The sequence below is a fragment of the Schistocerca serialis genome, chromosome 3, assembly GCF_023864345.2.
Source record: "Schistocerca serialis cubense isolate TAMUIC-IGC-003099 chromosome 3, iqSchSeri2.2, whole genome shotgun sequence".
Lineage (NCBI taxonomy): Eukaryota > Metazoa > Arthropoda > Insecta > Orthoptera > Acrididae > Schistocerca > Schistocerca serialis.
In genome coordinates, this window is record NC_064640.1 from 352,156,423 (window position 1) to 352,182,548 (window position 26,126).

Below are 26,126 nucleotides of genomic sequence, written 5' to 3' on the forward strand. Positions count from 1 at the left end.
TTTAGTGTGCATGTCGATCGTGTCACGTCGCTCTTTTCAGTTCAGAGCACAAAGTGATCACGCAGAAGTGCCTAAAACAACAGTGTCTCCCGCCAAGTACGTGGATCTGGTGAGAGATTTCGCCTGAAGCTATGTAGCCCACATAACATAAATGTCATGCGTTTCTTTCTTCAAGACAATTTTCAGCCGCATTCTGCAGTGGCAATGAAGACGCTCTTGCAGCGTTTTCGATGGGAAGTGATTGATCATCCACCATACAGCCCTTAATTGCTTCGCTCCGTTATTCATCTCTGCTCACATGAACCGCCAGTTACGAAGACAACATTTTGTCACAAACAACAAAAGGCAGACCAGCGTAGAGAATTGGCGGAAAGCTCAGGCGGCTGCTTTCTGTGACGACAAATGTTCAAGTCGGAGCGGCGACTATTTAGAGAGGTAGCTGGAAGGTTTGGCTATCTGTTGCGAATAAAAAATTTTTTATTTTCACTGTGGTTTTCATTTCCCGAACCGATCGGACGTTACTTTCCGAACGGCCCTCGTATGTTCGCTCCGACGCCCTTCGCAATCTTCATGGCAACGAGCGTGGGACTCGAAATTATTCCCGAGTGTCGTTGCCATGTACATAACACTTATAATGATCACAAGCGAACGACATATAACATTTCCGTGTATTTCTATGAAGTATAATTCTTAATAGTATGTAATTAGGTTTTCCACAAGATGATGGGCCTTTATTCTTCACAATAATTTTTAACATTTCGGTATGGAAATATTTTACTTTTGTTTCAATATTTTTCTTACATTCATTACCTTTCATTTTCGTTCTCTTGCAGTTTATGCTGATATGCAATATAACAAGAGGCAGCAACTATCGAAATTAATTGGTATTATAGTTTATATCGAACAATACTAATAAATTTTTGTATACTCCAGACAGCCTCCGGAACCTAAAAAGGTGCTAAGTTTATTTTTTTAACATGTGTGATTTCACGTGGTTGAGGATTTCTGTACGATGTATCGGCATTAACGTGAAAATATAATCAGTTGGAAGACGTATGAAATTCCACTGCATGACGTTTTACAACTGGAGTGTGACTCTGTGAAATAAGTTGGTTGAATCTCCCTCTGAGTGTGTCTCATTAAGAAACTGCTCTTGGGAAGAGCACAGAATGGATTGAAATCACTATCAGGGGCATTTAAATAGCGAAAGGCAAGAACGAACGCACGTGATGTACAGATACTGAAATTTCAAGAAAACGGCATATTCTTCGCGCAAGATTATCATCTTATTATCTTCGTACTACACCGTCGACGGAAAATATTTATGCGGACCTTTTTTATTCTAACGGAAGGTACGTTACCTGATACAAGAAATTTACGTAAACTGAGGATATTTCTGTGCATATACACTACAATCTACAGTAGGGTGTATAACAGGCATTCCGGTTGTGGTTGCATTTGCTTATGCAACAGGGAAATATGACTCTGTACTCATCAGTAGACACGCTAAACGCTCTTCTTCTATCTTTACGGCACTTACGCAAAGCCTCCAGCCTCTTCCTTAACATCAACTAGATGAAGATGCCAAACAAACGAGCCGTATTCGAAAACAAGTCACAGGAGTTGGTTCTATCCTACGTTTCCTCACTTGCAGATGTGTTGTAACTTTCCTAGGATTCTTCAGACTAACAGGTCTTCTTTTTGCACCGTTAAATTTCGGCCGTGCAGCCGCATAAATTCCACTTCTAATATTTCGGCCGTATACCGTTCGGCCATCTACGGAGGAAGCCGAAAAACTGACGCTGCTGCAGTCGTTCCGTCGTTTTAAACAGACGGCGTCAGTCCGCATGCAGCCTCAGATCCACAACCCATATAGATGTCGATCGGCGGCAAAGGATTACAGTATGAATGAACTGAATCTGTGCTATGCGGTCGATCTATGCTAGCAAGTCTATGTGTCATCATCAGCTGCACTGTGATGACGTCTTTGCAAATTTATTAAAGAAGTGCTTGATTCCATATCCTATCCAAGTTGTAACTGTTGTCTCTATTATACCTTTCTTAATTCGTCGCTAAACGAATTTCAAGTGCTTCTGTCAGCATTGAATCCCCACTTTGACAAAGAACTTTGGCAAAGTAATAGAGAAAGCGTTTTCAGAGTGGACAAGTCATCGCATACAAGAGCTTTCTTAAACATGATGGGTGCCACGCGGGCGGTGGCTGACAGCAGAAGTTCACGCCTGACGCCGTATGGCCACCGACGGCCACACGCTCCACTACACAGCCGGAAAAAAATACAACACCCTCAAGGACGAGGTCATTTGATTGACACATGAAGTGACACGTAGTTCATCATTGTAGGAGTATATGATAACAAATTCAGACCAAAAACAGCACTGTAAAAGGTGCTCAAACAGTCGGCTTAATACCCCGTGCCCCCCCCCCCCCCTCCTGGCGCCAAATCTGGCGTATATTCTCGCATGCAAACGATCATAAAGGCACCGAATGACATCCTGCAATACTGTCCTATGCATCTCGCACCGTTTGTTGCTTTTCGGCAACGGTTCTTGCAGGCTCTGGAGAACGAGTAAGTTCCCGCTCCATCATGTCTCATACGTGTTCAGTCGGCGAGAGATCTGATGCACTTTCTGGTCAGGGCAGTTACTGTATACAACGAAGAGCATATTGTATAAGAGCAGCAGTTTGTGGACGTGCATTTTCCTGCTGAAAGAGCACATCACCTTCCTGAAGAAGAAACAGCAGTGTCATTGGGCTAAGAGCCTGGTTACTTTACCCTGCAGCAACACCAAATGCGACCAGAAGCTGAAGCTGGTGGCTTCCCACACGACGAAGCCTGGGATGGGACCTGTGTCGCGGGCGGATACATTCTGCAATACGCGGCTCAGCAAGTCTACAACATACACGTTTACGTCCTCACCCGCATACAGATAAGATGTACTCTCACCGCTGAACACGAAAGAACGAATGTCCCCTCTCCACTCTTCTCTTTCACGACATCAGGGTAACCATGCTTGGCGGTGTCGTGGTGACGACAGACCGGCCAGAGGAACACGTGATCCTAATCCTGCTGCAGCCAGAAGGTTCCCAATGGTCCCCGCTGATACAGCAGGTGCAACATGTTCGCGGGTTTCGTACCTGGATGATGTTCGGTCAGCCACAATTGCTTATCCAGTACGTCGATCTTGATGTGCGTCTGTAGTACGCAGACGTCCAGAACACTGTCTACAAGCGTGGGAATGTTCCACAGACCACTGTTGAAAGCAGCAATACACCACCGATACACTGCGTTCATCATGTGCAGCAATCCGTAGGTATGTCCATTCATCTTCCCGCAGGCCCACAGTGCGACGCCGCTTTTCAACAAGAGAACATACTCGACAGTCGGGAATGGTTCTTTTGTTAGAGTGATTGTTGAGAACACTGTTCATCTCTAAACTCATGACAGTTACTGCCTGCAGAGTCAAAACACAGGGTGCACAGACAGGCCACCTGAACGCCACTTGATTACCGATGACCGTGGCAAATGTATCAGTAAACTACAACCCTTCAATATGCGCGTATTATTATACCCTTGTGCCAGAGAACATAGTCTTCGCCCCCTTAGCTGAGTGGTTAGCGTGTCTGACTGCTAAGCAGCGGATCTCGGTTCGATCCTCGACTGGGTCAGAGATTTTCTTCGCTCTGGGACTGGGAGTTGTGTTATCATCATCAACACGCAAGTCGTCCAAGGTGGCATCAACCGTAAAGTCTTGCAACTCGGCGGCCGAACTTCCTCATGTGGGGACTGGCGGCCATCAATGCCATACGATCGTTTCATTTTTTCACTGAACACAGTCCTTGAGGGTGTTGCATTATTTCCGGAGGCCTATGTTTATAGCAGTACATAGTTCAGTACTGAGACGATTCTTTTTTTGTTATGGTTTTAGGGCGTAAAACTGCTACGGCCATAAGCGCCCATTCTGTGGCTTAGGGAAGGGTAAAACACCGAATGGTAAATCAGCAGCAATGGGAGCGAAACTAAAACGGAAGGAAATCTTACAAAACTACTTTTGAAAGGGAGGGGGGGTGTATTCTCCGAAAAAGGAGCTTCCAATGACCGATGTCATCTCACTGACACTGATAAACTCAAGGACGCGACCGGCTCAGCGCGTGTCATCTGCTAAAAGGTAAGATATAGTAGGCGCGTAGCGGAGTAAAATTGGGGCACTGAAGTAAAAGGTGTCTCACCGTCCACGGTTGAGAGCAATGGGGAAAAGCGGGGGAGGATCTCCACTTAAAAGATGTCGTTGGCTGAAAAGATAGTGCCCTATCCGGAGTCTAGTTAAATTACCTCCTCCCGACGACGAAGCCGAGAGGAAGAAGTCCAAGTACAGGGAAGAGGTTTTACGTTCCGTAATTCATTATCGGGAAGTGTAGACCAATGTGTGTGCCATAAAAGAGCAACAAGACGACATAAAACGCTTTGTAGATCAGCAAGGGGACCATGCGAACAGCGGGCCGAGGAAGAGAGACTGCAGCCTTGGCAGCTATATCGGCTGCCTCGTTTCCGCGGATACCAACGTGCCCTGGGCTCCAAAGAAATGACACAGAGCCGCCGCCGCCGCCGCCGCCGCCGCCCCCCCCCCCCCCCAAGTGGAGACTGTCCAGAATCCGGTGGCCCAGAGGGTGGACGGGATAAAGATGGGCTCAAATGGCTCTGAGCACTATGCGACTTAACTTCTGAGGTCATCAGTCGCCTGGAACTTAGAACTAATTAAACCTAACCAACCTAAGGACATCACACACATCCATGCCCGAGGCAGGATTCGAACCTGCGACCGTAGCGGTCGCTCGGCTCCAGACTGTAGCGCCTAGAACCGCACGGCAACTCCGGCCGGCACGGGATAAAGAGCTTGAAGGTTGAGAAGAGAGCTGAATGAATCCGAGCATATAATGTACTGTAGCTGATGTATTGGACAGCCTGGAGAACAGCTTAAAGCTCCTCAGTAAAAACTGAACACTGGTCGGGAAGCCGAAATCTATTAGGGGTTTCATCAACAATACAGGCACTCCCAACACCAAATGTGGTCTGAGCCGAGAGTGTAAATAAATCTAGCATCCTCCATTTGTGTGCATAGAGCAGCAAATTCCCGGCGGTAAACTATAGGGCGGGTACTATCCTTAAGAAGCTAACAAAGGTCACGGAGAAGGCAGGTCTGGTGACGAAGCTAAGGTGGCGCCGTAGCCCCATTATCCAAAAAAGTTTTAGTAGCAGTTGACAGAAGCGGACACCTGGTGGTAGTAGAGAAGAAGGGTGGGCTGAATGCCCTAAATCCAAGGAGGCGTCGAAAAAATAGGGCAAGAGTCGGATGGGCAGGCATGGAAGACAGATGAATAGCGTAACGATTCAGTAGGACAGCTCGCCGATTGGACAGCGGAGGCTCAGCAGTCTCAGCGTAAAGGCTCTCCATGGGGCTGGTGTAAAAAAACTCCAGGCGCTAAACGCAATCCACGGTGCTGGAAAGAGTCCCGACGCCGAACAGTAGACGGCCGTGCACAGGAGTAAACTATGCATCCATAGTGTAATTTCGAGCGCAGTAAGGCGCGATATAGGCGGTGGAGGACCACTCGGCCCCTCCCTAGGAGGTACCCCACTCAGAACACGGAGGGTGTTGAGGGATCGCAGACAGCGAGCCAAAAAATATGAAACATGGGAAGACCAGCACAATTTTCTGTCAAACATAAGTTACAAGAATTTGGCGACCTTGTATGGAAGGCGGAGGAAACTCCGTACGAAGCCAAAAATTTACAATGACGGTCTTAGTGGGAGAAAAGCTGAAGCCGGTTTCAATACTCCATGAGGGGAGGCAATCGAGACATCCTTGCAGACGTCGTTCAAGAAGGTTGGTCCGTTGAGAGCTGTAGTAGATTGTAAAATCGTCGACAAAGAGGGATCCCGAGATATCGGGAAGAAGTCAATCCTTAATTGGATTGACGGCCATGCAAACAGTACAACACTGAGCACGGAGCCCTGGGGCACCCCGTTTTCTTGGGAGAAAGTACGGGAAAGAGTAGTGTTCACCCGTACCTTAAATGTGCGCACTGTCATGAACTGACGAATAAAAAGGGGTATCCGACTTCGAAAGCTCCAAGAGAACAGTGTGCGGAGGATGTCTGTCCTCCAACAGGTATCGTATGCTCTCTCCAGATCAAAAAATACTGCTACCGTTTGGCGTTACCTGAGAAAATTGTTCATGATATAACTGGAGAGAGCAACAAGATGGTGAACTGCAGAACGATGTTTTCGGAAACCGCATTGGGCAGGTGCTAAAGGTTTTGGGACTCCAGACACCAGCCTAAACGGCAATTCACCATACGCTCCAAAACCTTATATACACTACTCGTGAGAGATGCGTGGCGATAGCTAGAGGGAAGATGTTTGTCCTTTCCAGGCTTCGGAACAGGAATGATGATAGCTTCTCGCCACCTTCTGGGAAAGGTACTGTCGCTCCAAAATTGATTATAAAGGCGAAGGAGGTCACGTAGACTACGGTATGATAAATGCAGCAACATTTGGATGTGGATGCAATCCGGTCATGTGGCGTAAGAGATAGAGGAAGAGTGCGTGTTGGAGTTTCCATGTAGAAAAAACGGTATTATAGCTTTCGCGATTTTGAGAGGAGAAAGCAAGAGGTCGCACTTCCGCTGCCTGTTTCTTCGGGAGAAAGGCTGGCGGGTAATTTGAAGAGTTCGAAATCTCAGCAAAGTGTTGACCCAATGAGTTAGAAATGGCGACTGGATCGACTAACGTATCATGCGCGACAGTGAGCCCAGAGATCGGGGAGAAATTAGACTTGCCGGATAACCATCGAATTCGACTCCAAACTACAGATGAGGGAGTGAAGGTGTTAAAGGAGGTGGTAAAGATGTCCCAGCCTGCCTTCTTGCTATCGCGGATGATGCGACGGCATCGCGCACGTAATTGCTTATAGCGGATTCAATGACCAAAGTAGGATGGTGGCAGAAAACTCGAAGAGCACGTCTCCGCTCGCGTATTGCGTCACGGCACGTCTTGTTCCACAAAGGAAGTGGGTGGTGCCGGGGGGAAGGGGAGGTACGAGGTATTGAACGTTCCGCTGCTGTAAGAATAACTTCCGTAACATGAGTGACCTGATCGTCGATGCTAGGAAACTGACGGTCATCGAATGTCGCTAGAGAGGAGAAAAGTGTCCAATCGACTTGGGAAAACTTCCAACACCTTGGGCGCATAGATGGCAGTTGTGGTTACAATCGAAGGACACGTGGAAAATGGTCACTCGAGTGTGTATCAGCAAGAGCGAACCATTCAAAGTGCCGAGCTAGCTGAACAGTACCGACCTAAAGGTCAAAATGAGAGAAGTTTGACGTGGAGGCAGACAAAAACGTAGGTTCCCCAATGTTGAGGCAAACAAGATCCGCTTGGTGGAAGAGATGAATTTATATGGAGACCCGCGAACAAGGACACAGAGATCCCCAAAGCGGGTCGTGGGCATTGAAGTCCCCAACCAACAAACAGGGGTGCGGGAGCTGACCAAGGAGATGAAGGAGATCGGATGTTGCCATTGGTGTGGACAATGGAATGTATACGGTACAAAGAGAGAAGGTGTATCCAGAAAGGGAAAGACGGACAGCGACAACTTGAAAGGAACTGTTTAAGGGGATTCGGTGATAATTGATTGTATCATGGAGAAGAATCGTAAGTCCCCCGTGTGCCAGAGTGCCATCAACAGAGGGGAGGTCAAACCAAACCAATTGGAAATGAGGGAAGACAAAGCGATCATGGGGACATAGCTTTGTTTCCTGAAGACAGAAGACGACGGAGAAGTAGGATCGTAAGAGGATCGACAATTCATCCCGATTGGAGGGAATTTCGCGGATATTCCAATCGGTAATTGACATAGGGCAGACAGAAAAGGGAAAAATCTCACCACGGTTGCCGTCAACTCAACGACCAGTGGCCGATGGCTTGGTTGGTTGGTAGGTTTAAAAGAGGGGGGAAGTGACCAAACTACGAAGTCATCCGTCCCTTGTTACTAATAAAACATTGCCACAAGTGTGAGAAACGGACGAGACATATAACACAAAACGGAAAGAAAGGAAAAACTACAAGAACGAAGGAAAGGCAACGAACCCTGAAAGAAACAAAAGAGGAGAAGAAAACAACACAGACGCTAGAAACAGAAAAGAGTAAAACAAGAAAGCAGATTACAGTGCCTGGCCGGCCACGAGAATAAAAAGGAGAAGCCAGCCACTCTGCAAAATGGTTCAAATGGCTCTGAGCACTATGGGACTTAACTGCTGTGGTCATCAGTCCCTTAGAACTTAGAACTACTTAAACCTAACTAACCTAAGGACATCACACCCATCCATGCCCGAAGCAGGATTCGAACCTGCGACCGTAGCAGTCGCGCGGTTCCGGACTGAGCGCCTAGAACCGCTAGACCATCGAGGCAGGCCAGCCACTCTGCAACTCATTAAAACTTCCACCCTAAAAGCACTTGCGTGGAGGACACAGAGGGGCAAAGGACATAAGCTAAAACCTACATAGAAGTATAAAACCCACTATCACGGATAAAACTTAAAACTAAAGCTGCTGCTGAGTCATTGTCGCCCAACACCGAAGGTAGGGAGCTGGGAAAGTTAAATTCCGCCGAAGAGCGGCTAAAAGTGGGCAGTCCAGCAAGAGGTGGACTACTGTCATTTGGGAGTCACAGCGAAACAGATGTTGGTCCTTGCGACGGAGGTGGTGACCATGCGTTAGCTATGTATGGCCTATGCGGAGCCGGCAGAGGACCACTGATTCCCTGTGAGATGACTGCATGGAAGACTTCCACACATTCGTCGTTTCCTTAATGATACATAGCTTGTTGTGCGTACTGTTATGCCATTCCGTCTCCCAAATCCTGAAAACCTTGCGGCATAAGACAGAACGCAGGTCAGCTTCGGAGATGCCCATCTCCAGAAGCGGTTTCCGCGTCGCCTGTTTGGCCTGCCTGTCAGCAAGTTCGTTGTCTGGGATTCAGACGTGTCCAGGGGTCCACACAAACACCACTGAACGATGGGAGCGATCCCGGTGGTAGATGGACTCCTGAATGGACGCTACCAAAGGATGGCGAGGGTAGCACTGGTCGATAGCTTGTAGGTTCTCAATGAGTCAGTACACAGCAGAAATGACGTGCCATGGCATGAACGGATGTGCTCAAGAGCATATGACCGCCAGCTCTGCAGTCAAAACACTGCAGCCATCTGGCAAGGAGTTCTGTTCAATATGTCCTCCATGAACATATGAAAAGCCTACGTGACCATCAGCCATCGAGCCGTCGGTGTAAACCACTTCAGGGCCCCGGAACAGATCAAGAATCGAGAGGAAGTGACAGCGGAGAGCCACATGGTTAACAGAGTCCTTAGGGCCATGTGATATGTCCAGACGAAGCTGCAGCCGAGGCGTACACCATGGAGGCGTATGTGATCGGACCGCAAGTAGAGGTGGTAAAGCGAAGGACTCCAGTTCGGAGAGAAGGGACCGCACGCGAACCGCGATCGTTAGCCCCGACCTGGGGTGCGGATGCGGAAGATGAACTGCCGCGGGTGGGAAAAGGAGACGGTGATTCGGATGCTCAGGATAGCTACGAATGTGTGCAACGTAACTGGCGATCAGTTGTGCACTTCTGATCTGCAATGGAGAGACCCCAGCATCCACCAGTACGTTGGTCACCGGACTCGTCCTAAAATCTCTTGTAGCTAGTCGAACCCCGCAGTGGTGCACAGGGTGGAGTAAATGCAACGCTGAGGGCGCTGCCGAACCATAAACCACACTCCCATAGTCAGTTCGGGATTGGACAAGGGCTCTGTAGAGCCGCAGCAGCATATAGCGATCTGCACCCTAATTGCTGTTGCTCAGGCAACAGAGGGCATTGAGGTGCTGCCAGCACTTCTGCTTAAGCTGACGAAGATGAGGAAACCAAGTCAATCGAGCGTCGAAAACCAGTCCTAAGAATCGATATGTCTCCACTGCAGTGAGTGGATCGTCATGAAGGCAAAGTTCTGGGTCCGGATGAACAGTACGACGCTGACAGAAGTGCATGACACACGACTTTGCGGCTGAAAACTGGAAGCCGTGGGCTAGAGCCCGTGACTGTGCCTTGTGGATGGCTCCCTGTAGGCGACGCTCAGCAACACCAGTATTGGAGCAGCAGTACGAAGTGCAGAAGTCGTCTGCATACAGAGAAGGTGAGACGGAGGGTCCGACAGCTGCTGCTAGACCCTTTATGGCCACTATAAATAGACACACACTCAATACAGAGCCCTGAGGGACTCCATTCTCCTGGATATGGATGGGAGGCACCATCTTGGACACGGAAAATATGGAGCGACAGGAAGTTTTGAATAAAAATCGGGAGTGGTCCCCAGAGACCCCATTCCTACAATGTGGCAAGGATATGATGTCGCCAAGTCGTGTTGTATGCTTTACATAAGTCAAAAAAGACGGCAATCAGGTGTTGCCGCCTGGAAAAGGCTGTTCGGATGGCAGACTTGAGGGACACAAGATTATCAGTGGTAGAGCGACCCTGGCGGAAGCCGCTCTGACATGGAGCCATTAGGCCACGTGACTCCAGGACCCAGCCCAAACGCCGACATACCTTACGTTCTAGCAGCTTACAAAGAACATTGGTGAGGCTGATGGGCCGATAGCTATCCACATCAAGCGGGTTTTTACCGGGTTTGAGCACCGGAATGATGGTGCTCTCCCTTCACTGCGACGGAAAGACGCCATCGCACCAGATCTGGTTGAAGACGACGAGGAGATGTTACTTGTAGTCAGATGAGAGATGTTTAATCATCTGGCAGTGGATCCGATCAGGCCCAGAAGCTGTGTCAGGGCAATGTGCAGGGGCACTGAGGAACTCCCAATCTGCAAATGGGGCGTTATAGGATTGACTGTGGCGTGTAGTGAATGAGAGGACGTTCCCTTTCAGCCACCGTTTAAGAGTGCCAAAAGATGGGGGATGATTCTCCGACGCAGAGGCTCGAGCAAAGTGCTCAGCAAAGTGCTCGGCAATCGCGTTTGCGTCGGTACATAACTCGCCATTTATGGTAACACCGGGGACAGCTGTTGGGGCCTGGTACCCGAAAATACGTTTGATCTTTGCCCAGACTTGGGAAGGTGACGTATGGCACCCAATGGTCGAGACGTATCTCTCCCAACGCTCCTGCTTCCGCCGTTTGGTAATTTGGAGAACGCGGGCACGTAGCCGTTTAAAGGCTATGAGGTGCTCCAGAGTAGGGTGTCGCTTATGCCTCTGTAGAGCTCGCCGACGTTCCTCAATTGCTTCAGCGACTTACGGCGTTCACCAAGGGACTGCCTTACGCCTCAGGCACCCTGAAGAGCGAGGGATCGCGTTTTCTGCCGCAGAAACTACTATTGTAGTCACCTGCTCAACCGTCACATCGATGTTACCGTGTGGGGGAGATTCAACAGTGACAGCACAGAGGTGAAAGTTTCCCAATCCGCCTTGTTTAAAGCCCATGTGGATAGGCATCCGTGGGCCTGACGCTGCGGCAGTGACAGGACGATGGGGAAGTGGTCACCACCACACAGGTCGTCATGCGATCTCCAGTAGATAGACGGAAGTAGTCCTGGGCTGCAAAGTGATAAATCAATGGCCGAGTAACTACCATGAGCCACAATGAAATGCGTGGCGGCCCCAGTATTTCAGAGGCAGAGGTCGAACTGAGACAGTAAAGTATCGACATCTCTGCCGCAACCAGTACGCACAGTGCCACCCTGCAAGGGGTTATGGGTGTTAAAATCTCCCAAAAGTAGGAAAGGCTCAAATGGCTCTGAGCACTATGGGACTTAACATCTGAGGTCATCAGTCCCCTAGAACTTAGACCTACTTAAACCGAACTAACCTAAGGACATCACACACATCCGTGCCCACGGCGGCCGGCCTGAGTGGCCGTGCGGTTCTAGGCGCTACAGTCTGGAGCCGGGCGACCGCTACGGTCGCAGGTTCGAATCCTGCCTCGGGCATGGATGTGTGTGATCTCCTTACGTTAGTTAGGCGACTGATGACCTCAGAAGTTCAGTCGCATAGTGCTCTGAACCATTTGAACCATGCCCACGGCAGGATTCGAACCTGCGACCGTAGCAGTCGCGCGGTTCCGGACTGAAGCGCATAGAACTGCTCGGCCACCGCGGCCGGCAGGAAAGGTTTAGGGAGTTGATCAATCAGTGCAGCTAATACATTCAGGGGTACTGCACCACCTAGAGGAAAATACACATTGCAGACAGTTATTTCCTGCGTCGTCCTTATTCCGACAGCCACAGCGTCACTACAGAGTGAGTTTAGGATATAAACGCAAACTCCATCTGACATTAGATTATAGTCGCTATGGTTCCTGTAATATCCCTTATAGCCCCGGAGGGCAGGGAGTCTGCATTGCCACGAACCAGGTTTCCTGGAGGGCAACGCAGATAGCAGGTGTAAAGCTAAACAGTTGCCGTAGTTCACCCAGGTGGTGGAAAAAACCGCCGCAATTCCACTGGAGGATAACGTCATCGTGAGACTGGGAAGGCATGGAACATTCAATGAGGTAGTTTATGCCACAGAGTCACCTGTTGCCACCGACTTATTGCCTGAGCAGTCTATATCTATTTTGTCTGAGGGTCTGGCGAGATCTAGGTCTCCAGCGGACGTCAAAATCTCCACCCCATCCTCAGATGCAGAGCTTGTAGGTAGCGGTGGTGTGGGTGTCACCGCAATTTCCTTGGTCTTAGTGGTTTTCTTTTTGGATTTATCTCGCTGATCCTTGGGTTTCCCTGGCTGGGAGGCCTTCATTGGCTCAGTCTCCAGGACTGCGGATGAGCGTGAAGCCCTATGACCAGCTGCTTTTGGGCTCTTCAGCCACTGGCGGGTGTCATTTTTCCCACTAGCAGAAACCTGGGAAGGGAGTGACCGAAGGAACCTCTTCCTAGCGAGAGAAGAGGAAGGAAAATTACACTTTTCTCGCTTAGAAGTGGGGACAGACGTCCCCATTGGTTGGGGGTGTTGCTCCTGAAGTAGGTGGAGTACGAGCAACAGGGAGGAAAATACCCCCCTCCATCAAGTGGGAGGTGTAGTCTTCTGGCTCTGAGAGGTGACTGGGGTTGTTGGAGCCGATGGTGCCAGAACTGTTGTGGCAGCGGCGTAAGACGATGTCATATGCACAGGATGCAGGCGTTCAAATTTTCTCTTAGCCTCAGTGTAGGTCAGTCGGTCCAGGGTCTTGTACTCCATGATTTTCCTTTCTTTATGGAGAATCCTGCAGTCTGGCGAGCAAGGTGAGTGGTGCTCATCACAGTTGACACAGATGGGAGGTGGGGCACATGGAGTATCGGGATGTGATGGGCGTCTGCAATCTCGACATGTGACACTGGAAGTACAGTGGGGAGACATATGTTCTAACTTTCAGCACTTTAGCACTGCATCAGGAGAGGGATATATGGCTTTACATCACAGTGGTAGACCATCACCTTAACCTTCTCGGCAATGTATCACCCTCGAAGGCCAAGATGAAGGCACCAGTGGCAACCTGATTATCCCTTGGACCCCAGTGGACACGCCGGACGAAATTTACACCTCGCCGCTCTAAATTGGCGCGCAGCCCATCGTCAGAATGCAAAAGAATGTCCCTGTAAAATATGATACCCTGGACCATATTTAAGCTCTTATGGGGCGTGATGGTTACTGAAACATCCCCCAGCTTGTCACAAGCGAGTAACACCCATGACTGGGCAGAGGATGCTGATTTGATCAAGACTGACCCAGCTCTCATTTTTGGCAAGCCATCCACCTCCCTAAACTTGTCCTCTAAATGCTCAACAAAAAACTGAGTCTCGTTGTGATGAAAGATTCCCCCATTACCTCTCGAACATATAAGGTACCGGGGCAAATAAGATCCACTGCCAACCTTAGCGTGATGTTCCTCCCATGATAAGGCCAAGGAGGTGAATGATTTGGGATCGTACTTCTGTGCACGGAAATGAGCTCCAGAACACTTAGAGACTGCTGGTGTTTCACCACCAGCAAGAGGTGATGGACTACACTTCATTGCATGTCATCTGCCCTGATGCCAACCACTCTGACAAGGGACACTCCCCATGGGCGCCACTCATCCACAGCAAAGGCCACCTGGCAGGATGCAGATTGCCAGGACTCTCAATGCCCAGGGTGGCAGGCATTTACTCCATCGCATACATGAGGAGTTAATGGTGCAGGCATTGGCAGAGTGATCTCTGTGTGGTAAGGGCTACAACCAACAGGGTACATGGTGGCCCCACCACAACGGACTGGCAAAGGTGCAAAGAAGTCCATGGTCATCGTCGATGCAGAAAGCGACACTGCATAGGGCTTGGTGGAAAACGCAACCAGAAAGGTGTCCTCGCCCAAGAGATGGAGAATGGGCGAGACTGCAATGTGATGATGGGAAAGTGGGCTAAAGATCTCAATGTACAATGGACACAATGCAACATGTAAGGCGCCCTTCCCCAGTTGGCTCGCTCTTCAGGAAAATTTTGAAGGATGGAGGTCAAACCCTACAGGGGACCATCATGTAACGCTGAAACGTGTGAGACTCCTTTCAGTCGCCTCTTATGACAGGCAGGAATACCTTGGGCCTATTCTAATCCCCGGACCCACAGGGGGTCCGATGGCATGGAACAGCATTCAGCCAAAGGCAGAAGATCCTGATCCATAGATTGCTTGGGGGTTTGCTCCTGCCACCGGTCATTGGCTGGTTGATTGGCTGCCAGCGGTTCGTCTCAGCGACACGGAAAATGGCTGAGGGCACCTACCACTGCGTGGCGTTTTAGATAAGACACTCTGTGGCAGAGAAGGAGAAGAACTTACTTTTGTATGAGCCTTTTTGGAAGCAGGACGTTGATAGGAGGGAGTAATCGATGGTTGGGAGGTCAGGGTACGTAAAAAATCTTTGCGAGCAGGCTCTTTTTTGGAAGTCCGAGCGTCCGATTTTGGGGCCCGTGATTTAGCTGGAGCCGATGAAGGGTGAGCCTCAGTGAGCAGGTGACAGTGAGGAGGATGGGCAAGTTATCTATGGGCTGGCCGATCTGACTAGCGTGGCGCTAAAGGTGAGATCGCAATTCTGTGTAGCTACCTCCTTAGTAGGCCAAGGAGTTGCAAGGACAGTGCTATAGTTACCCGCTGGGAGAGCAGTGGGTTTTCTACTGGCACATAACTTACGAGCAGCAAATGAAGACACCTTTTCCTTCACTCAGATTTCCTGAATAATTGGTTTATCTTTGAAAATAGGCAATCTCTAGAGGAAGCAGTGTGGTCGCCCATACAGTTGATGCAACGAGGGGATGGAGGTGGACGATCACCTTCATGAGCATCCCTGCCACATGTAACGCATTTGGCCGGATTGGAACACTACTGGATGATGTGATTAAACCACTGACACCGATAGCAAACCCATTCGGTTGGGGATGTAAGGGTGAACTGAATTGATCTCATATCCTGCTTTAATGTTCGATGGAAGTTGAACTCTGTCAAACATCAAGAAGAGAGTACGGGTCAGTACCAAGTCCTTGTCAATCCTTTTCATGACTATGTACGGCCGTTACGTCTTGGTCAGACAGGTAATTTTGAATGTCCTCGTTGGATAATCCGTCGATTGAGCGGGTATAAACCACCCCGCATGATGTATTTAAAGTATAGTGCGCTTCCACCTGGACAGGGAAGGCGTGTAACAGTGTAGTTCGCAGCAATTTATGTGCCTGGAGGGCACTGACTGTTTCTAACAACAAGGTGCCATTTCGTAACCTGGAACAAGACTTTACAGGACCTGCAGTTGTGCCAACACAGGGTTGACTATAGAGAAGTCTTGACCTTCGTCAGACCAAGAAACAACTATGAACTGTGGCACTGATGGAAGAAGTGTCCGCGGCTGAGACTCACCTAGCTTTCTCTTGTGGGCAGAAGTAGTAGAAGTAGAGGACACCACTGCGCAAGTGTCCCCAATGATTACCGGCGTCTCCGATGGCGCGCTCCTTCCTCATGGGGGCCCCTCTCTGAGGGCACTCCCGCCTTAGATGATCGTCCACACCTCAGATCACACCTCCCGAGAAACAGACGGAGGGACCAATTGGCACGTTTGGAAGGTACCAGATCGGGTGATCACCTCTCCCTGGGCCTGGCCTTTACCAGGGGGTATGTACATCTCCTACTTGTATACCCGGGGCGGGGAATAACGCGTTACCCAGTCACCGGCTACGTGTGGGAAAGAAAGAGAAAGGGATAACAAAGAAAAGGAAAAAAGGGGTCTCAAACGCCGCATTGGAGAAGAGGGTAAAGAGAAGAGGCAAGGAAAAGAAGACCAAAGGGAGGACAGAGACTTTCCAGCATAGAGAGCAAATAAGAGAAACTATGTCTTACAGTCACAAGTGTCCGTCTCTGGATGTACGCACAAAACGTATTCCCAAAGAGGGGGAGAAGGGGAAAGGGAAGGGGCGGGGGGGAAAGGATCAGAGACGGGGAGGGATGTGGAAAAGGACGGCATGTAGCCCGGAAAGGAAAGAGCTGCACTAGCTCGGGGTCCCGTGCTCGCCACGCACGCATCAACAAAAGAGTTGTGGAACCCCTGGGAGAGAGGGCGGGGGGGGGGGGCTGAGTTGACTCCACTGTACTGAAAATTAGGTACAATATTTTGTTCTAAGTTTCAAACTTCTTTCTTTCCAGCTTTTCACACCATTCACTTTATTAGTGTCTCCAGAATTAGTCTCTCTTCACTCACGGACTTGGAAATGAAATTGAGAGTAGCATAGAAGAATAAGAAATCCTTAACTCGGTTTTCAAATGTCCCTTCAGAAAGGAAAGACCGGGAATAAAATCCCAATTTAATTCTTGTACCACTGAAAAGATGAGTGAAATAGATATTAGTGTCAGTGGTGTTGAGAAACAGCTGGAGTAGCTAAAATTAAAAAAGCACGAGGACTCGATGGAATCGCTGTCAGATTCTATACCGAATTTGCTGCTACTCTTCTAGCTACAAGCTATCATAGACCCCTCGAACAAAAAACCGCGTCTAGTAGTTGGAGGACAGCACAAATCACACCTACTACAAGAATGGCAGAGGAAGCGACCCACAGAACTACCGTCCAATATCGCCGACATCCATTTGTTGTAGAATCTTAGAACATATTCTGAGTTGAAACGTAGTGATATACCTTAAACAGAACAACATCCTCCATTCCAACCAGCATAGATATCGTAAACATCGATCATGTAAAGCCCAACTCACTCTTTTCGCGTATCATATACTGAAAGCCATTGATCAAAGTAGTCAGATAAATGCAGTATTTATCGATTTCCGAAAAGCTTAAAATCTACGCTTATTATCGAAAGTACGATCGTATGGGCTATGATGCCAACTTAGTGACTGGACTCAAGATTTATTGGAGGGTAGGACACTGTATGTTATCTTGGATGGAGAGTCATCAACAAATGTAGAAACAACTTCAGGAGTGCCCGGGGGAAGTGTGCTGGGCCACCCTTGCTGTTCATAAAGTATGTTAACGACCTTGCGGACAATATTAATAGCAACCTTAGACTTTTCGCTACTGATGCAGACATCTTAAAGTACACTCTAAAAGAAACTGTGCAAATATTGTCAGAGCATGATAAGATTTCAAACTAGTGCAACTTGTTTGAAATGTTCAGAAGTGTAAAATTGTGCACCTCACACAACGATAAAACATAGCATCCTATGAATATAATATTAATGAGTCACACAAATACGTAGGTGTAATACCTCGTAGGGAATTGAAATGGAACGATCACGTAGGCTAAGTCGTAGAGAAAGCTGGTGGCAGACTTCTGGGTATTGTTTGAATACAAGGAACATGCGATCAGTTTGCTTACGAATCACTCGCGGAAGGCATCGTAGACTATGTCTCGAGTGAGCGTGACCCCTGCCAAATACGACTAACAAGGTATATGGAACATATGCAGCACGAATGGTCACAGGTTTGTTTGACCCTCAGGAAAGTGTCACAGAGAGATTGAAAGAACTGAACCAGCACACACTTTAAGGCAGACGTAACCTATCCCGAAAACCCTACTTGCAAAATTACCAGAACCGCCTGTACATGATGACTCTAGCAATATATTACAACTCCCTACTCATCGCTCTCGTAGGGATCGTGTGGACAGGTTTAGATTAATTACAGCGCGCACAGAGGCATTCAAACTGTCATTCTTCTCACGCTCCATACGTGAATGGAACGGGAAAAATCGTTAGTAACTGACTCAATGTAACGTGTGCCTCTGGATCACGGGGTTCCGGATTCAATTCCCGGCCGGGTTGGGGATTTTCTCCGCCCGGGGACTGGGTGTTTGTGTTACCATTTGATAATCATTCATGAAAATGGCGAGATTGGACTGAGTAAAGACTGGGCATTTGTACCGGTGCTGATAACCGCGCAGTTGAGTACCACCCAAACCAAACATCATCATCATCATCATCGTCGTCGTCATCAACGTAACTTACGCTCTGCCATGCATTTCACATTGATTTTCAGAGTGTAGATGTAGACCGAAGATACACTGTACTAAACAGAGAGGAGCATTTGGCCGTGGACGGGCACACACCACCAGGCGTAAAAACTGTGTCCGCCGGCGGCCTCGCGGCAGTTAATGTGTTAATAAACTTGCAAAGACGTCGGCACAGTGCAGCTCCTAATGACTTCTCGGTGTGGATCGACCGCGTAGCCACAGATTAAATTCCTGAACACTTCTCTGTATGGAGGTATAATACAGGGCGTTGTCAGGAAGTCACAGACTTTAAGCGGACGTCCGCCATGTTAGGTGCCCCAAACATTAGTTTTTTTGGTGGAAGTATAAAAAATGCCGGCTTGTGTCATTTACGGATGTTCTAATCGTTTTTATTACTGTCTAAACAACTGTAAAGGAGTCACGTTTCATTCGTAAGTGGACTTGTTCAAGCGGTACTTTTTTTTTAACACACGAATTGGTTGCTCTGTTTTTACTGTAGTGGTTTTATTTCTGTCATTAGACTGTCGATTTCCTATCAATCCAACTAGAAAAACTCTCTTGATGTACGCTGTGAAAAGGGAATATTTAAAACCGACCCAACTCATGTAAATATGTTCTCTGTATTTTCCGGAAGAGGACTAGGACTGAACATTAGTTTAGTCAGTCCGTATAAAGGAAAATGCTGGATTACGAAAGCAGTCTTTTCGTGGCACGTACTTCTCGGTTATTTGAAACGCATAAGAAAAAGAAAGTTACGTTAACGAGGCAAAATGCGTCGTGTTACTGGATCAAATATTCATTTAATGCCAGAAAATCGTCTGAAAATGCTTTCGTGACACTATGTTACTCACGAAAGCATTGTACCATTCACTATTTCATGCAATTTTTGCGTGCACACGACAGAAATTAAGAAGAAGAAGAAGAAGCAACCATAACCAGTAGTCTGTTAATGATTTGGGGCACCTAACATGTGGGCGCCGGCTTTAAAGAAACGTACAGCATAAATCGTTGGCTACTTAGTATGTACCTCCATGCTTGTTTGCCGCCGATCAACGTCTCTGACGCTTATGTATCTGTGGCTGAATGCAGTGACGCGGTACGCGAATTTAAAAGGATGGAGCGTGTGCTGTAGCAGCTCAGTGTGAAGATGGCCGAACAGTATACGACTCAAATATTAAAAGAAGAAGTGGAACTCGTGGGGCTGCACATCAGAAATTTAATGGAGCAGTTATAGCGCCGTGAATAAAAGATGATCTTTTTGCTCTATCTAAAATTGAGTTCATATGTCTACAACGTTTTGTATCACTCATTGTACCCTAAACATTTCATTGATGTTTATGGATCAGAATTTTTATCAGTTAAGTTTTATTAGAATAATACGAGATTTTACTGCTAATTATGAGCACTATTTTTGAAATTAATCACATTTAAAGGGAGCTGCTATTTATTACACCAAACATAAACGAATCATATACCATTCTAGAACTCTTTCCAACCTTTCTGCGATGACATCCCGTTGTTCAAAATTGTACGACCAACAAACATTCTGAGAGTGCCACATATTCTTTTGATGTTTTTTAGATTTATTGAGAATATCGTGTACAGGCGACGTTACCATCCTCACGATCTCCTGCTGCATTTTTTCCGTAAAGAACTTTTCGACCCAGTGACATACTTCGACGTAATCTGTTTCACACATATCAGTCGACACTGCTGTATTTTGTACAATAACTTTCGTAATTTTAGTAAAACTGTACCTACCTCTTGGTGTGTGTTCACGATTTGCAAGATGTCGCACATTGAATTCGTTAATCGCTTTAATGAGCTTCTGTGTCTACCTAAAGTTGACTTTACTGGTTAGGTCAACTAAATGATGTGTCAATAGGGAAACACCGAAGCCACATCAGTTAACTGCACATGCGGTGCACAGGACGGAAAATCCTGTTACCGATTATGTGTGTGTCTGGCTTACTAGTAAAATGAAATACGTTTTTCCAGTGCGTCTCTTCCTCCACAAATTACTTTGTGCCATTGAAATCGATAATATACATTTTTTAAAAGAATTGGTAATAAGAATTTCTTCGTGCAGTGACAACAAACATAGAAAATATTGCTAGAAAAATATTAAGTCTAGGCATCAAAAAATGCAACGACTATATAAATCAGAGTAACCATGAAAATCGGATAAAAAGAATGAAACTGGAACAGAAAATATTCCTTCATCTAGCGACAAAAAAAATGTTGGCTTCCTTCGTGTGAAGAGAAAGTAACACCCGAGAACCCCTTCACCTCCATATATTTCAATTGTCTCAAGAAAGAACAAGCAAAGTTGAACTGATGGAAGGAGGAAAGCAAGAAAGGAAGAAAGAAAAACAAAGATTTAACATACCGTTGAAGACTTAATCACTAGATTGAGCAAAAGCTTAAATTAGGATGGGAAATCAACGTGTCCTTTTTCAAAGCACCTATCCCGATATCTGCTTTCATCGATTTAGGAAAATGTGAATGGTCGGACGGGGACGACTTGACTGACGTCCTCCCTAATGCGAGCCCAGTATCTTACGACTGTGCCACCTCTCTCGATGCAGTTTGGAAATTGTGCAGAATGAAATAAATTGCAGCACATTGTCTATTAAACCGATATTTTGACAACGTTAAGGAGCGCATTCCTATAGAGATAGAAGTGAAACGCTAGCTAGTAAAGTCTGCAAGACGTATAAATGACTGTTCGACCTGTACACAGGTCGACCTGGGTGTGGATTTTAGGCGATTTCTCGCTCCGATTCACTCTCTCCGCCTGTGAAACACAACACACAAACAGCAGAAAACACACAGCAACCGAACGAGGTGGCGCAGTGCTTAGCACACTGGACTCGCATTCGGGAGGACGACGGTTCAATCCCGCGTCCGGCCATCCTGATTTAGGTTTTCCGTGATTTCCCTAAATCACTCCAGGCAAATGCCGGGATGGATCCTTTGAAAGGGCACGGCCGACTTTTAGGAAAGTGTAGGTTATCTATAAAGCAGACTACGTATAGAATTCTAGTGCGACCTATTCTCGAGTACTACTTGCGTGTTTGGTATCCGCATCATGTAGGAGTCCAGGCAATTCAGTGGCGAGCGGCTGGATTTGTTAACGATAGGTTCGATCAACACGCGAGCATTGAGGAGATACATTGTGACCTGAAATAGTAATCACTGGAGTGAATGACTGCAGAACGATTCTATGGACGCCAACGTACATTTCGCACAAGGGAGATGAAGACACGAGAAATTATGGCTTGTCCGGAGGCATATAGGCAGTCTTATTTCCATCGCTCTACTTGCGAGTGGAACAGCAAAGGAAATGACCAGTAATGGTACAAGGTACCCTCGACCATGGACCTTGTGGTGTGTTGAGGAGTAGGTATGGATGTATCCTATGTATGAGAAAATTTCCAAGGCACTGATATGTGACTAACCTAAAAAATATTGAGAACTTCCAGAACGACTAAGTTGAAAAACAATTTTGTTTATAATCAATACAGCGTATTACAGGCCACATTTTAGATCAAATTTTTCTAAATTATTTTGCGGAGAAAGATCCAAATAACCTGTGTCGTCAGTTCGCTGTACGGAAGAAAGTGAGTAAACATAATTGTAATTAAAGTTAAGAACAGATCTTTTACATGCTTGATGGGAATTATAGCGATTGACATCATACCTGAATTTCAGATATTTGACACTAATTTTGTAGGAGCCAGACTTCAAAGTGATTTTCTATGGCGATGGAGGGCAGAGCTCTGTGATGGATGATTGTATGCAGATCGCCTCTCCAGACTCTAAACGTCAGGAGTCAACTAATTTAAATTAGAAGGTAAAAATCTCAGACTGGGTGCGACAAACACTGACACGGAAACACCAATAACACTAAACCGAGAGGGCGCGTTAGCTTAACGTGAAGTCAGTATGACACGGATATGCATTACTGTGTGTGTGTGTGTGTGTGTGTGTGTGTGTGTGTGTGTGTGTACAGAAAAGATTTTTACGTAGCAGACATTTTATATTCTCAATTATATTCAGACGAGTTAGAATACGTTCATGTTAAAAATGTGTGAGTTTTCATATCAAAGGATCAGATGTAATGTAGAGTAAAAATAATGATTAATTTTGGCTTAACAATAAAAGATGGCAAGCGGAATTTAGGGACAGTTCCACAAACCAAGTGACTGAAAGCAGCATCCAAGGCCGTTTCAACATAAGAAACAGTCACATGAAAGAAGATCACACATATTCGACGACACAGAAACCTCAAGACATCTACAGTATTTCCATGAAATTTGTGTTTCAGCCGTTTCTTAAAAATTCCGTCGACACGTATTCCATAATACTCGAATGATTAATTTTCGGGCAATTGCATCTGATCCATTCAAATTCACCTTATAACTGATATGCAGTCATTAAATTCATACTAAGTTGAATATAACGTAAAAAATCCTATCAAAGCCTTGTGGAATGTCAAAGATAATCTGCTAGCTGTCAACAGTCAACAAGAAAAATCACGAGTTGAACGTTATCCACCAATGAAATTCTAAACTGAGGAATGGTAGACTAATTTTCGTTTGCACGTCACTAGTATTAGTCCGTTTGTAATTTACTGATCTGCGCGAGTGGCTCGTGGCTTTGTTAAAGCGTTTCTAGTTGACCCCACTTGGGTATGTTGCATGTCAGGTGTCTGAAGTTTAGCTGTATCGATGTATTGTGGAGTTTACTGATGTTAGTAACGATGGAAAAATGGGAAAGGTGAAACCCGACTTTAGCGCACAGCCTACACGACTCGAATAGAACCGTGCTTAACGACTCTCGGCGACGGTAGAAACCATCAGCAGCATCACATACCCTGACTCACTGAGACACGGTGGAGACATTGAAAAAAAAAAAAAACAATTCTCTTCATATCGGCAACCAAATATTGGCGATAATCTTTTTCCTTTTATCTCACAAGATTTCCACGCTGTTACGTTCGAAGCGGGCACAACCGTATAAATAGGTATTAGCGATTTCCGGTACGGAAGCATGTTATGTGGAATGACTTACGGGCTGTCAAGAGTAACTTTCATATCTATAAATGCAGTTGCCTTCACCAGAGAACTCTAGCCGTGTCAGAGCTGGTCTCCACTATATCGATGAAACACAAGATTCAATAATTTTAGATGATTAACCTCGTTCAAGTACAGTTAAAACAAAATTCAATCCTTCAGGATATTCAGGGCAGGTTCAGTAACACCACATCTAAATAGTTCTGTGTGGCTAAACGACCTACACATATGAAAGCTATCGTGTGGTCACGTAGAATGAACACGCAACCTGACTTTCAGCGAAATTGTTAAGTATTACTACACGATTGTTTGCAAAAAAAAGATGTGCTTTCTTTGTATGAGGACCAGATATGGAGACGCAGACAATTTACGTGCAAGTCAGAGGCGCAGTTGTTTCATGAAATCGACGGAGTATTTGGAGATGACGTGTATAAGCTTACAAACGTAGCGAAGAAAAGAAGCAATATTAGGGTAGAAAGTAAGCAGTATTAGGGCAGGAAGTCCGTCGACACCGAGTTCATTAGAGATGGGGCACCTACTCTGGTTGAGGAAGGCTGAGGAGGGAAATTGCCGTGCCCTTTCAAAGGAACCATCCCAGTATTTACTTAAGTGATTTAGGGAAATTATGGAAGACCTAAATATGGATGTCGAGGGTGGGGGAGGGGATATGAACCACTACGCTCCCACTGCGACACCTCGCGCTGTCTATGGAAAGTAGTCGATTTCAGAAATATGTTGGCTTTTCCGGTCGTTGTCTGTGACAGCATAGCTCATTTGTTGCAAGTAGCGAGTTATGTTTGCGGAACTTCATACAGTAGAATTTCTTCTGTCTTTTACGTGTACTTACTGAGGTTGTCTTCTGAGGTAACAATGTCTGTATCCTATGTCCAAATGCCCAGTTGTTTATCAAAAATGGTTCAAACGGCTCTGAGCACTACGGGACTTAACAGCTGTGGTCATCAGTCCCCTAGAACTTAGAACTACTTAAACCTAACTGACCTAAGGACATCACACACATCCATGCCCGAGGCACGATTCGAACCTGCGACCGTAGCAGTCGCGCGGTTCTGGACTGCGCGCCTAGAACCGCGAGACCACCGCGGCCGGCAGTTGTTTATCAGCGAATTACCGGCTCTCTGGAGCTAAAATGATGACCATTGGATAATAATTGCCAGTACCATAATCACAATAAGTGAAGACTATTTCTTTCCGCAGCCACAAGAAAACAGAAATTTTAACACCACTGAATTAAGGCGTCATGTTTTGCCGCCGCTAATGATTTATTGTCGTCTCGTCGGTACGCTGTAGGACTACTTTCCCTCCTCAGTGTCAAAATGACAGATGAGTTCAGAAACCCGCGAGAACATTACACACTATTTCTACCGTCGGCTAACAAACTATTTAGTGATCCCAAGGCATGCTGGAGGCGTAATCGTAAAGATCTCTGAAGACGAAGCACTATTTCCGTTCGACAATACTGGAGCAAGAGATCAGCCGTGACGTTATCCTTACGTGCATCTGTTGCAACTTAAGGAAAACACGGCAAGCTAAACCAGGACTGCCAGATGGGGAATTTTTAGCTATTCTGGAAAGTGAAACAGAATTTGTATCGTCTTCATCCTTTAGTGTTCCTCGTGGCGTAATACAGTTCGTTAACAATTTCGTGGATGATGTGTTAATGGAAGCGGCCATAAAGCGTACCTGCTGCCAGGAGGGCAGGCCCGTGGAGCCGGCGGCCGCAGCCGGCAGCCGGCGGCTGCGCTGCGTCGAGCGGCGGCGCTGGCGTCGCTGCGGCCGGGCGCCGAACTTGCGCGGTGGCAGCGGAGGCGCCTCGTGCTGCGCCGCCTGCCACATCACGGCACACGTCCATGCGGCCAGCTTCAGCTTGCCGCTTCCGCTAGACACGCTGTCCACAACTCGCCTCCACTCGCGTCTTTTCTCCTAGTAATAGCCGGCGGCATCCGGAGTACGCAGCACACACAGACGGAAACCTTTGCTGGCGGCCAGGTTTTCTCGTACACGTGTCAGAAAACCGATTCGGCGCGAAATGTGACACGTTGATACCTACATCGATTGGAACACTACTTAAGTAAAACTAGGACTATCTTCAGAAATAAGCGAACAAGTAACGCCAGAGAAAATGAACTCATTACACTAACAGGATAAAAGCCTCGGGTAATGACGTGACGCGGCACCATCCCCTGTATACACCGCGACCCATCACAGTCGTGTGCGACATTCGTATGTTGCTGTATCACGATCACGGGTAGCGACGATTATTGAGAATTGTCTACACGTCTAGAGCAACAGACGAGGACTAACAGTACGTCAGCGTTCAGCGCAGGTTCGAGTGCTACTAATAGGAACAGATGAAGTAGCTAAGTCCCTCAACAGACTGCGCAGCTCTAATTTAAGAATTCAGTCGTAGTACTGGTTACTTCGTTCGAAGGAAATT

General features: G+C 47.0%; 1 protein-coding gene across 1 annotated transcript in view; it reads right to left on the reverse strand.

Moving 5' to 3' along the window:
• The window catches only part of LOC126470159 (potassium voltage-gated channel subfamily H member 2), a 670,689-nt gene extending 645,293 nt beyond the window's left edge, over window positions 1-25,396 (reverse strand). The window contains exon 1 of the mRNA XM_050097782.1: window positions 25,373-25,396. The gene's annotated coding sequence lies outside the window, so the exon portion shown is untranslated. The remainder of the gene's footprint in view (window positions 1-25,372) is intronic.
• Between the last annotated feature and the right edge of the window lie 730 nt (window positions 25,397-26,126).